The following is a 14703-nucleotide window of genomic DNA, read 5'->3' as shown; positions in this document are numbered from 1 at the left end:
TGGCGCAGTCGGTTAAGCGTCCGACTTCAGCCAGGTCACGATCTCGCGGTCCGTGAGTTCGAGCCCCGCGTCGGGCTCTGGGCTGACAGCTCGGAGCCTGGAGCCTGTTTCCGATGCTGTGTCTCCCTCTCTCTCTGCCCCTCCCCCGTTCATGCTCTGTCTCTCTCTGTTCCAAAAATAAATAAACGTTGAAAAAAAAATAAAAAAATAAAATTCTATCTGTTTATTTTTCAAACCTGCTCAGTCATTTATTTATAATCTCTTATTGTTTAATCATCTTTTCATTAACTCATTTTATGTCCTTCAACGTAAACGCTGAACTCTCCTTATTGTGTATTCTTTATGTGATAATTTCAACCATGACTTATTTGGGAATCTGATTCTCCCCTCTCTGCTGGGTTTCACTCTTGATTATTTTCTTGTGGCTTTTACTGTGTATATATTTCTAGGAAGTTTATACGTGTGGGTTAGTTGGGGCCCAAGCTGAAGGTGGATTTGTCCAGAGAAGAGAGAGATGATTTGCTTCTGCTAAGCTTCTAGGAAGACAACCAGCCTGGAACCCCTTTAAATTTGCTGCAGATAAATTAGCCTCCGGTTACATTTTAGGTATAAATCTTGTGCTTATAGATGGTCAGGGAGGCACACTTCCTCCAACACCGTGTTTCAGAAACAATTTTACCTGCATTTTGGGGAATGGGAGAAAGTGGTTTCATTTCGAGTTTACTCTTTTTTTAATGTTTGTTCATTTATTTTGAGGGGGTGGGGAGAGGTGGAGAGAGAGGGAAAGAGAGAATCCCAAGCAAGCTTGGAACCGCCAGTGTGCAGAGCCCGAGGTGGGGCTCGATCTCACAAACCGTGAGATCGTGACCTGAGCTGGAATCAAGAGTCAGATGCTTAACCATCTGAGCCACCCAAGCGCCTGTCTAGTTTACTCTTATACTAACGAGATAACCCTTCAGAGCAGGGTTTCTCAATCTCGTCACTCCTGACATTTTGGACCCGATAATTCTCTGTTGTGAGAGTCTGTCCTGTACGTCGAAGGGTGTTTCGCAGCATTCCTGGCTTTACCCAGAAAATGCCAGTAGCACCTCTCTGACCATGACAATCAAAAATGTCTCCAGACATTGCCACTCGTACCCTGGTGGGCCGAATCACCCCCCAGTTGAAAAAGAACAGCTGCTTTAGATTACCAGTAGGGATTCTTCTTTTAGACTCCATCCATTCCCAAGGAGCTATGAAAATCAAAGTTCAAGGTTATCCTGTTCATCAAACGCTCCCAAGAGGAAAACCAGCCTACCTCCGTAGGTAGCTAGATAATGCCTAATCCATTATGGCAGGTGCTCTTGCAAGAAAAAGAAATTAAGACCCAGACACGCAGAAGGAGGATGAGGTGAAGACACAGGGTGAAGAGGACCATCTGAAGGTCAAGGACAGAGGTCTCTGAGGACACCGACTCTGCAGATACCTTGATATCAGACTTCCAGGCCCCAGAACCAAAAGAAAATGAATGTCTGTTGCGTAAGCCCCTGGTGTGAGGTACTTGTTACGGCGGTCCTAGCAAACTAATATGTCTCTTCACCTTGATTTTCTTATGTTCTTAGTGTACTCTTAGTACCCAGCTTGCAGATTGGGGCCAGTTAGTACCTGTGATTAGAACATATGGGGCACCTGGGTGGCTTGGTCGGTTAAGCGTCCCATCTGGACTCAGGTCATGGTCTCAGGATTTGTGAGTTCGAGCCCCACGTCGGGCTCTCTGCTGTCAGCATGGAACCCGGTTTGAATTCTCTGTCTCCCTCTCTCTCTGCCCCCTCCCCGACTCGCTCTTTCTCTTTCCCTCAAAAATAAATCAACATCAAAATTTTTAAAAAAAGATGCCAACGATGCCAAGGTCACGCGCCCAGTCACAGGGTGGGGGTCAGGAGGAAAACATCTCCATCACCACAGAATGCCTCTAATGCCAAAGTAACCACCAGACAAAAATGTCTGCCCAGCACAAGACAACCCGACACAACGTCTGCCAGCCCACGGATACTTCCTAAAAATTGTCCACGAAGTTCGGATGCTTCGGGTGCTCATTTTATCCCCTTGAGGTGGACACATGCGGTTTCTCATAACTGTTATCCTAATACTTCCTGGTTAGAATCTAAGAGCCGTTGCTCTTACTAGTTCCCTTCTCAAACCAGCATGATATGTCCTTGAAGCTGAGATGCCAATCTGTCCTAGTGATGGAGAAGAGAACTGCTCAAAGCCTACGTTAACCAGGAGAAACTTGGAAAGTCCGGCTGCACGTGCTCATTATGGTTTATTTGAATATATCCTCCCATTACTCAACCGGATGGGAGACGGAAACCCTGACCCCACCCCATTCATCGCCGTGAAGGACCACCAATCACAGGGAAGGGACACGCCGACGGAGGTTCCTCACAGCGAGCGCTCCTGGGGTCCAGTGGGTCCGCTTTCCATCTCCCACCCTTTCGCGGCAATGTTTTCTCTTTCTTCTATTTTCCCTTTCTCTTCTGATCCATGAGTCATAGAGGACACAAGGCAACCTGCACTGGCTCCTTGATTTGCTGTGTACATCACTCGAAGTGTTACATTTTAGAACCCGATTTTTAAAAATCATTTATACTTCAGAGTAGAAAAATAGCAACATTACTAGAAGATTCAATTAAATTATCCCAGGTTAATGCGTTCACCGTCGGCCATGAATAAACCACAAGTACATAGCCAATGAATAGACTATAAAGCTCCATTTCTTTCACAGATCTATAGTCTCTTTGGCGAGCATATTAAAATATATTTTCTAACAGAAAAAAAAAATGAGATGCCCTTTTGTTTGCTCCTTTTTACAGCAAGTTAGTGCCTATCATTCCCAGGACAATGGTTTCCTTAAAACTACAATAGCTTTGATCTCTTCCAGCCCCAGAGGACACTGGGAAAATCTCTCACTTGGGTTAACTTTGCTGAATATATTTAACCAGTAAATTATTTGCCTTCCCAACTGGAAGAACCAATATACATTTATGTCCTAGGAATGGTTTGTTTTACTAACTTTATGAGTGAAGACCTCAATAGTAGCAAAGCCAAGGGACATTTAATTAAGTTATATTTGCTTTTTCATGATCTTTAGCTCTAGCTTATAAATCAAGAATCAATGAGTACTTAATTTCCTCTTATAGCATTAAAAGTAATTGCTTCATAAATTCACTTTAGTAATCCAAATATTTGCACACAGTACAGCACAAAGAGAAGTTGTTTCACTGATGAGATCCTAACTTTTATTTTATTAGTATAAAATGGAGCTTGCTCATTTTATAGCTTATGATTTTCCTGGCTGCCTCAAATTCCTTTTTGAAGCAGACAGGATATAAATTTAAAATAAATACAATTATGACTTTGCTTGAGAAAAAAAAGGCCAGTCTACTTATTTAAAATATAAAAAGACATCATAGTTGCAGATACATTTCTGCTTAGTAGAGTATAACTACAATGAGTAAATTCTTTCCCCCAAAATTGGGTATGCTGGGAAAGCAACAGAAAATATTTTCAAGCCTGGTTTAACCTTTATCTGTATGTTTTATTGTGGGGGAGGAAAGGGGGGGGAGGAAGTCTTCATAAAACTGTTATCTCCACTGCTACGTGATTTTGCTCTGCCCCAGAGGCTGAACATGTTTTGTCTTCTTTAACTGCCCTGGTCTCAATATTTCCCTAAATTTGGATAGCACGTTACGATTTCCAAAACGCATTTACAGTGGCCGAGTGCTCCAAGTCTCCATGAACTGGAGATCATGTTCTTGGCATAACTAAAGGAAAAGCCCAGCCAGGGGCGAGCTGGGGAGAAGGCACCCAGCCAGGGGCGAGCTGGGGGGAAGGCACCCAGTTCTTCAGGTGGCAGGTGGGGGCCGTGGCTCTCCCACAGCTACTTACACCTGTGCGCTGTTTCCTTCAATATATATATATACGTATACGTATGTGTATATACATGCACATATATACGTATATGTATATATACGTATACGTATATATGCATATATATACATACGTATATATATATATTTTTTTTAATGTTTATTTATTTTTGAGAGAGATAGAGACAGAGCGTGAGCAGGGCAGGGGCAGAGAGAGAGAGGGAGACACAGAACCTGAAGCAGGCTCCAGGCTCTGAGCCATCAGCACAGATCCCAATGCGGGGCTCAAACTCATGAACCACGAGATCATGACCTGAGCCAAAGTCCCATGCTTAACCCATTGAGCCACCCAGGCGCCCCTCATTCAACACCTATTTCAGCACCTACTGTGTATCAGCTTCTTAAGGAACTTACAGTCCAGAGCCAACATGGATGAACCTAGAAAACATGCCCAGTGAAAGAAGTCAGCAGGAAAGACCACATATTATACAATTCCACACATACAAAGCGTCTGGGGGCCTGGGGGATGGAAGGAGAGAGGAATGGGGGGCGGGGAACAGGTAAGGTGTGTGGGGTTTCTTTGAGGGGCAACTAGAATGTTCTAAAATTGATTGTGGTGGTAGATACTCAACACTGTGAATATAAAACCACTGAATTGTACATTTAAAGTGGGCAAATTGTATGGGGTGTGCATTATATCTCAATTAAGTTGTTTTCTTAAAAAACTAGGGGTGCCTGGGTGGCTCGGTCGGTTAAGCGTCAACTTTGGCTCGGGTCATGATCTCACGGTTCGTGAGTTTGAGCCCCGCGTCGGGCTCTGTGCCGACAGCTCGGAGCCTGGAGCCTGCTTTGGATTCTGTGTCTCCCTCTCTCTCTGCCCTTCCCCCACTCTCTCTCTCTCTCTCTCTCTCTCTCTGTCAAAAATAAATACAAAACATTAATTAAAAAGAAAGTTTAAAAAAAAAAACTAGACAGAGCGACTAGAGAAGCCACACCTCCTGACCCCGAGGGGGCGGATGCTGACCTACTCTGTCCCAGCTGTCCCCAGCGCACCGGCTGCCTCTGTGAGCATGGCTACATTCCCCAGAGGCACGACCAGCCCTGGCTCTGGGGACACCCCTGGGGACCACGTGAAACCACAACGCTGTTCCCTCCCTCCAGCCCCTGCCACTCTAGAGCATCCCTGCTCCAACCTTGTGGACAGTGTGGGACAAACCCCACACGGGTGTGGGGGTGAAGAATGGTCACTTCTTTAGAGTCCTTTCCTTGTCAGACACCAGATTCCTCTAGGACCAGGGACAGCAACCCAGAGGAAGGGCACATAGCCTGGACCCTCAGGAGGGACAGGTGTCCTTCAGTACCAGGGATCCTGTTGCTTCGGACACGAGCCTTGGTGCTCCTGGCTGCAACCCGGCTCCAAGAAGTTCCCGGAGGCTTCCTGCAAGGCACGCCTGGGGCCGTGCGGAGGCCCTCGGCGGATCTCGAGTCGAAATGACCCCATTCCAGAAACTTACCGGTAGAAAAATTGCCACTACAATTTGTCTTGCCTTGATAAGCCACCCTCTTCCCGCCTCCCTGTGTGCACAGGCAGGTCGCACTGCCCTGCTCCCGTCCCTCCACCTGGTGCCTGGTGGCATCTCACACCCCTCTTCGCAGGTCCCACTCAGGGCCACTTCCTCCGCGAACTGCTCGGTAAGCCCTTCCGGCGTTCTCTTAATGTCAAGGGCACTCATGTGGTGACAGGGTCCGTCTCTCGTGAGTCGGGGACCGCGGGTCTGGGGCTGTCTGCTACGTCTTCCTGTGGCCCCAGCCTAGAGCCCTGTGCCCACAAAGGAAGGCGCCACCCCGCTGGGGTTATCCAACCTGAACGGAGTTCAGTCATTTAACAAGCAGAGGCTTAGAGGAGAGGCGTGTAGGCAGAAGCCAGAGTTCTACTTCCAAAAGCCTGAGAAGAAAAACAAGCATGTTTCTTTAGTGATATCAGACGAGACAAAGGAAAGAAGAAACCGCCTGAGGTCACAGACAACCATCAGAGTGGAAGATTTCCACTGGAGCGCGAGGGAATAATCAAGATTTATTTTTTAAATATTGTTATTAAATAAACATTAGAGCAACTTTTGCATATCCGACTTATTTATAGCTTAAGGCATGAAAAACTACATTAGAATGTTGAATTCGAAGAATCCACTGCAGCCTGCTAGCTGACAGGCCGTCAACGTATTTGCAAATATTTTCTGGAACAGTAACCTTGAAGGATGCCAGCCCCATTCAGTGTAACCTTATCACAAGACAGGAAGGGAGCGTGGAGACGAGTCGGAGGCAAAGGACAGTCTAGGTCCCTGTAACCCCTGCCGGCGGTTTGAACAAGGAGCTTGCCCACCATCTCAGCCAAAAGCCGCGCGTGTATCTCTTGGGTATTTACATCTCTCTCGGCTGCACTTTAAAAAGACGCTATGCAGAAGGCCCCCTTGAGAAATTGTGCTCCGGGCAGGAATTTGTGAGTACATTAGTCACATTTAAGAGGGTTTATATCCTCCAGTCTGCAATAACATAGTTCTGTGAAAATTATGTAATCATTTTAACAAAGAGTCTCTAATTGACATGAAAAGGCAAAGTCAAAATAAAAATGAATTTCAGCGCGAGCAGTACAGATTCTTCATCTTCACAGCCACCCCCCCCCCACCCCGAACCTGGTGGCGGGTGGGGGAGGGGGGGAGCACCGGGAGCCGCATCACAGGACCTTTCCGTCGCTCTTGGCCTTGTGAAAGCCTTAGTGGCGGATTCCTCCAGGGAGCGATTTTTCTTTAATACCCGATACCTGTACCTTTCAAACACCTCAAATGTGTTCCTTTTCTTCTGATATTCAGCATGATCTTCAGTACTTTAAAGATCTTCCCTTCCACCGAGAAGAAAAATACCTTTCTTTGGATGAAAAGCTATTAGGGCCCATTTAAATAATCATGAAACGTTTGGGTGGTTTAAAAATTATATCTGGATCATTTAGCAAGGTTGGCACAACATCTGACTTCTAAAATCAGCATTTTGCCAAATATTTTAGCCATATCACAGTTGCTAAGCTAACGAGAAAATGTTAATCGCTTGGCACGAATGTGGCCATGTTAAAATTAAACAAAATTGATTGCCTTCAAAATAACCTTTTGTTTTCGCCTCCAAAAACCTGCTTTGCACATTTGGTGTAGGTGCAAACTCATTGCTCATCCTGACACTAACATCCTTCATGTCTTAAACAGGTTCTGTGTTTTCCTTTGTTCTTCTCATCAATAACAAGGAGCCCATATTTCACGACTATTCAACAGTTGCTGCGTACCCATTACTTGCTCGGTGTTACGCGGTGAGATGTAACTAGGGTCTGCGGTTATGGCAGACTGTAGGCCAAGTGCTACAAGGGAGGGAATAATAGTGTATCGAATCTAGCCAGTGTACCGTTGCTAGATTATAACGTTTCCAGGTGAGTTTATGAGTGAAAAGAAAAGCAGATTCATTACTTCCTTTGGCTTATCCATTCTAATATGTTCTCAGCAACGTATTTTGCAAAAGTAAATCTGTGCAGCTGCCGTCTGTCCGTCCCCGTGGTGAGCACAAAAGCACAAGACGTAGCCCCCCTCCCCTCCCGCCTCCCGCCAAAGGAGTTCAGAAGCTAGCTCCGAAGACAAAGCATACAGTTCGTGACACTGCGAATAATAACGAGCTCCATAAAAACCACACCAGAGGCATGAGAAATGTATCAGGAGAAGAGGGGAGGAAATGAAATCCGTTGAACACCTGCTATGTGCCAAGATGTTTCACACGTACGATGAGTCTCAATCTAGGCACCCAGAGGCACCCTGGTGGCGCCCCACGGCATTCGTCGAAGAGGGGGTGGGAAAATGTACACAAAAACGTCTGAAACCGTTCACCGCTGGGGAGAACATTTGTATCCTATACATCCATGGCCCTTTTTTAGATTAACACATATATGTGGTTTTCAATTAAAACTGGTTAGTTAAATGCACATACGTGTACCTGAGCCTACTCCTGATCCATCAGAATTTCTCACATTCTCCACTAACAATTACTAACATATACAGATCATCCTACCTCTATTGACTGATTTAACCCTTTACCATGGAGGGAACTGAGGCTCAGAGACGTCAAGACATTTGCTAAAGACACCAAAGTCAGTGAGTGGCAGGGACAGAATTTGACACACGGTCTCTCCGCAGCTGTTGAGGTGATCACGTGGGTCTTGCCTTTATTCCATTATCACGGTCCGTTATATTGATCGATTTTCATAGGTTGAACAAAGCTTGTATTCATTCCAAGGATAAATCTCATGTGGTCATGGTCTATCATCTTTTTTATATGTGGCTGGATTCAGTTTACTGGTATTTTATTGGGAAATTTTGCATTGTCTCTACTGGTATTTCATTGGGATGCTGGTTTGTCGTTTTCCTGTGATGTCTTTTGTCTGGTTTTGACATCAGGGTACCACCGGCCTCTAGAATGATTTGAGAAGTGGTCCCCACTCTTCTATGTTTGGAAGACTTAGCAAAGAACTGGTGTTAATTCTTCCTTAAGGTTTGATGGAAATTACCAGCGAAGCCATCTGGTTCTGGGCTTTTCTTTGCGGGAGGTTTTCTTTATTACTAATTCCATCTCCTTATATTCAGATTTTCTATTTCTTCTTAAGTTAGTTTTGGTAATTTCGGTCCTTATAGGAATTTGTCCACTTCACCTAGGTTATCTGATTTTTTGGTGTACAATTATTCATAGTACTGCCTCGCTGTCCTTTTTCATAGTGGTATTTTCTCCTTTTTCAGTTCTTTTGGTGGGCGAGAGGGTCAGTCTAAAGATTTTTCAATGTTTTTATTTTCTTGGTCTTCATTGATTTTCTCTATTGTTTTTCTACTTTCTGTCTCACCTGTGTCAACTCCAATCTTTATTATCTCCTTTCTTCTGCTAGCTTTGGATTTAGTTCGCTCTTCTTTTTATAGTTTCTTAAGGTGTAAGTTTGGGCTATTGATTCAGGCTATTTTTCCCCCTTTAATATAGGTAGTTAGTGCCATCTAAGAACTATTGTTATTATGTGCCATACGTTTTGGTGTGTTGCGTTTTCATTCCCATTCATTCAAAGGACTTTTCTAATTTCACTTGTGATTTCTGGTTGGATCCATTGGTCCTTTGGGACGTGTTGACTAATTTACACATATGTGTAAATTTCCCAAACTTTCTTCTGTGATTGATTTCCAATTTCATTCCATTTTAGCCGGAGAACGTATTTTGTATAATTTCAACCCTTGTAAATCTACTGAGTCTTGTTTTATGACCTTACATAATGCTCTATCTTGGAGAATATTCTATTTTGTACTTGAGGAGAATGTGTGTTCTGCTGCCAGGTGGAATGTTCTGCAGATGTCTATTAGGTCTAGTTGGATTACGGCGTTGCTCAAATTGTTTATTTCCCTGTTCATCTTCTGCCTGGTTGTCTCTACTATTGCAAGCGAGGCATTAAAATCACCAACTGTCATTGTTCAATTGTCTATTTCTTTCTTCAAATCTGTTAGTTTTTGTTTCATGCATTTTGGAACTTTATTTCAGGCGCATGAATGTTTATTATTGTTATATCTTCTTAATTTCTTGAACTTTTATCATGATAAAATGTCCTTTGTCTCTACTAATGATTTTGTACATAAAGTCTACTTTTTTCTGATATTAGTATAGCCACTCCAGCTCTTTTTTGATTATTGTTTGCACGATATATCTTTTTTCCATCCCTTGATTTCCAACCTATTTTTGTCTTTGGCTAAAACATGTCCCTTATAGACAGCATGCAGTGGAATCTTTTTAAAATGCGTTTCGCCAATATCTGCCTTTTAATTGGAGTTTTACTCTATTTACATTCAATATAATTATTGATAGGATAAGATTTATGTCTGCAGTTTTCCTATTTGCTTTATCTACATCTTTTGTCTTTTTTGCTCCTCTATTATCATCTTTTGTATGTTAAATATTTTCTCGTGCATCATTTTAATACCATTGTCACCACTTTAGCTTTCCTTTCTTTTTTTTAATGTAGCTATTTTCTTACTGGTTGCCCTAGGGATCATAATTAACATATTTTTAAAGTTTATTTTATTTACTTTGAGAGAGAGAACACACACATGAGCGAATGTAATTTTTTTAGATTAATGTATATAGGTGGTTTTTTTTTTTTAATTTTTTTTTCAACGTTTATTTATTTTTGGGACAGAGAGAGACAGAGCATGAACGGGGGAGGGGCAGAGAGAGAGGGAGACACAGAATCGGAAACAGGCTCCAGGCTCCGAGCCATCAGCCCAGAGCCCGACGCGGGGCTCGAACTCACGGACCGCGAGATCGTGACCTGGCTGAAGTCGGACGCTTAACTGACTGCGCCACCCAGGCGCCCCTAGGTGGTTTTCAATTAAAACTGGTTAGTTAAACACACATACGTGTACCTGAGCCCACCCAGGGCTCAAACCCACAAAATGTGAGATGATGAGCTGAGCTGAAATCAAGAGTCAGATGCTTAACCGACTGAACCACCCGGTGGTTAACATCTTAATTTACAACTTAAATTACAACAGTTTGGATTAATACCAACTCAGTTTCAATGTACTACAAAAACTGTACTCCTCTATAGTTCCATTCTCTCCCTCATCCTTTGCATTGTTATTAGTGTATAAATGACATTTGTACACATTGTCGGTCAATTACCACAAATTTATAACTACTGCTCTCTGCAGTTGTCTTTCGTATCAGATGGGAGAAAAAGAAGAATTAAAAATACGTTAATACTGTCTTTTATATTTGCTTGTGTAATGATCTCTGCCACTGCTCTTTATTTCTTCATATGGATTCAAGTTGCTACCTAGAGTCCTTTCAGCTCAGACTTGAGGACCCCCTTTAGTATTACTTGTGGAGCAGGTCTGTTAGCCACAAAATATTCAGTTTTTGTTTTTCGGGGAACATTTTAACTTCTCTATCGTTTTCAAGGGATAATTTGCTAGATTTAAGTTTTGGTTGGTAGCCTCTATCTTTCGGCACTTTGAATATGTCTTCCCACTGCCCTCTGGCCTCCATAGTTTCTGATGAGGACTCAGATGTTAATCTTATTGAAGCTCTTCTGTATTTGATGAGTTGCTTCTTTATGCAGGTCTTAAGACTCTCTTTGTTTTTGGCTTTCAATAGTTTGATTATAATATGTTTAGCTGTGACTCTCTCAGTATATCCTATTTGAAATTCATTGGGCTTCTTGAATGTGTTGATTAATGTTTTTCATCAAATTTGGGAAGTTTTGAGGCCTCCTAGGTGGCTCAGTCAGTTAAGCGGCTGACCTTGGCTCTGGTCATGATCTCGCAGTCCATGAGTTTGAGCCCCGTGACGGGCTCTGTGCTGACAGCTCGGAGCCTGGAGCCTGCTTCAGATTCTGTGTCTCCCTCTCTCTCTGCCCCTCCCCAACCCAAGTTCTGTCTCTCTCTTTCTCAAAACTGAATAAATGTTAAAAAAATTTTTTTTTTAATTTGGGAAGTTTTTGGCCGTTAATTCATCAAATATTCTTTCTGCCCCTTTTTCTCTCTGCTCTCCTTCTGGGATTTTCAGTATGCATACTTGGTATGTTTCATGGAGTCCTACAGGTCTCTGTTTTTCCTCATCCTTCTTTTCTTTCTTTCTTTCTTTTTATTTTTTTTCTGTCCTCAGACTGGAAGGTCTCAGTTGACCTGTCTTCAAGTTTTCTGATTCTTCACTCTGCCTACTCCAATCTATAACTAAGCTCCTCTAGTATATTTTTCATTTTAATTATTTTAATTTGCAAATCCAGGATTTCTATTTGGTTCTTTCTCATAATTTCTGTCCCTATCTGATATTCCCTATTTGGTAAGACATCATTCATGTACTTTCATTTAGTTCTTTATACAGGATTTCTTTTTAGTTTTTGAACATATTTTAAATAAATAATGTAAAGTCTTTGTCTAGTAATTCCAATGTCTGGGCTTCCTCAAGGATAGTTTCTATTGAATTTTTCCCCCCTGTATTTGAGCCACACTTTCTTGTTTATCTGCAAGTTTTGTGTTTTGTTTTTGTTTGTTTGTTCCTAAAAACTAGACATTTAAAATAATATAATGGGGCAACTATTGAAATCAGATTCTCCCCCAATCCCAGGGTTTATTGTTGTTGCTGTTTGTTATGGTTGCTGTTGGCTTTTTATTGACTTTTCTGAACCAATTCTGTAATGTCTTATTCTTCGTTAGGTGACAAAAGTCTGTGCAGTTAGCTTAGTGGTCAGCTAATCATTGGGCAGAGATTTCCTTAAATACTTAAAACCAATAAATCTCCTAGTCTTTGATGAGGGGCTCTGTGTGCATGTTGGGCACAACTTCAACACTCAGCCACGAGGCTTATAACTCTGTCTTAGCCTCACTTCCTGCTTGTGCACAGCCTCAGAGTTCTTCAAACTTGAGAGCTTAGAGCCTTCTCAGGCCTTTCCCTAAGCATATGTATAGCCTTGTAGATGTGTATAAACATGTGCATGGCCTTCTAGATTCCTAACAATATGTCAGAGATTCCAAAGCTCCCTATGGATATCTGATTTCCTAGATTTTTCCTTTAAACCCTTTGTTTGTGTATTATTTTCCCCAACTGCTATCTATCCATCACCTTTTGAGTGCTTACTGCGTTCCATACATTGTGCTGGGTACCTAGAGATACATGATATAGTCCCTCCCGTTGTGGGGTCCACATTCTAGATAAGGAGGTGGCACTGCAGCTGGGTTTCATAAATGATGTGGGCAGAGTAACACCTGGGGAAGTCCAAGGGCGAGACATTCAATGAAGCTTGGGGTAGAGGCAGGCTTTCCAGAAGAGGCAGTGTCCTACCTGAGCTTTAAGGGACAAATGCTTGCTCAAAATTGGTGGGGGGGAGTGGTCATGTGTTAGCCTGTTCAGGCTGCCGTAACAAAATCTCACCGACTTAGTGGCTTAAGCAACACAAATTTACTTTCTCACATTCCTGGAGGCTAGAAGTCCAAGATCAAGGGATCAGCAGCTTGGTTTCTCCTGAGCACTCTCTTTCTGGCTTGCAGACGGCCAGCTGACTGTGTCCTCACATGGCCTCCCCTCTGTATGTGCACACTCCAGGTGTCTCTTCCTCCTCGTATAAGAAAACCATTCCTTTTGGAATAAGGACACACTCTTATGACCTTTTTTAACCCTAAGTACGTTTTAAAGTCCTGTCGCCAAATAGGGACACTGGGAGTTACGGCTTCAGTGTATGAATTTCGGGAGGATACAATTCAGTCCATAACAGATAATAATTCAACAAAAGTTTGGAAATGAGAGGGGACGCTGATATGCACTAAGATGTACACTTTGATTGATGCTTTCTCCTTTACCTACCAGTTCCTACCCCCAGGTTATCTTGGTTTTCTGAGTTTCTATGCCCTTGTTTCACCTTCCTGAAATAAAAGAGTATACAGAAGTCTTTAAATAACTTACATTTATTAAAAAAATACATGTAATGAAACGAAAGAAAATTTTATGGAAAGAAAAAATATCACTAGGACAGATATAGATGATTATTAAAGTTTTAAAGTACTAAAGTACTTAAGTATACTAGAATATTGTGTACCCTTTCATAGTGTGCACTTGTGATTAGGCAGCGGCAGCCCAGCTGGGACTACATTTCCCAGCCTTCCTTGCCTCCAGATGGGGCCATGTGACTCCCTCAGGCCAATCAAATGTGAGTTTGGCCAAATTAGGTTAGAACGTGGCTCTTTATCCATCACTGAATGGAGAAGATTCCAAAGCACTACAGGCGGGACTCACCATGAGCTGGAAGATAGCCTGGGTTCCTGAAAACTCGCACTGGACTTGCTGTGAGCAAAACTTCACTTCTAGAGCATTAAACCTCTGAGATTTCAGAGTTTCTCTTTTCAAACTACCTGCATCACCTTAACTAAAGTAATCACCATAACCCCAAAGTTGTTTTTCTTTTTGCACATATTTCCTTCTAGTTCTTAGCAACACGGATTCATTTTTACATAGCCGTAAGCCTGGAGTTACAGACCATTTCTATTCATTTTTTTAACATGCAGATATTTTTTAAAAATTTCCTTGTCCACCCATTAATTTCATTTTTAGGGCCTAGATAATATTTCACTGAACAAACCTGTTCCCGATTGTTGAACATTTGGCTGTTTCCAATTATTACTTGAAAGTTATATAAAGTACCTATTAGTCTGACATTGGGCAGGGAAATATATAAAAAAAAAAAAATTATCCAGCAAGATAACACCACAGACATGGAAAAGAGAAGCAAACACCAGAAGAAGGGAAACAGACCAAGAGATAAAAGGAATTGATTCCTATAATAGGTCCCTCAAGGATAGCTACATTTGAAGAGCAGAAATTCTCAACCCACACATGTCCCTTAAGTGTAGGACATGGGATTCAATCAGATACGGTCTCTAGGCTAACGTGACAGGTCATTAAATATTTACCACCAGTTAGAACCCAAAGACGCAAAGTTAACACAGAAAAAAAAAAAAATAGCTGAGGCGCCTAGATGACTCAGTTAGTTGGGCCTCCGATGTTGGCTCAGGTCATGATCTCACAGTTGGTGGGCTGGAGCCCCACGTTAGGCTCTGAACTGACAGAGCAGAGCCTGCTAGGGATTTTCTCTCTCTCCCTCTCTCTCTGTCCCTCCCCCACTCTCTGAAAACAAATAAACAAATTTTTAAAAAAGAGAAGAAATAAAAGTTTTAGAACCAAAAGCCTG

Source organism: Prionailurus bengalensis, chromosome D2 (genome assembly GCF_016509475.1).
Source record: "Prionailurus bengalensis isolate Pbe53 chromosome D2, Fcat_Pben_1.1_paternal_pri, whole genome shotgun sequence".
NCBI lineage: Eukaryota > Metazoa > Chordata > Mammalia > Carnivora > Felidae > Prionailurus > Prionailurus bengalensis.
This window is presented reverse-complemented; position numbering follows the sequence as displayed.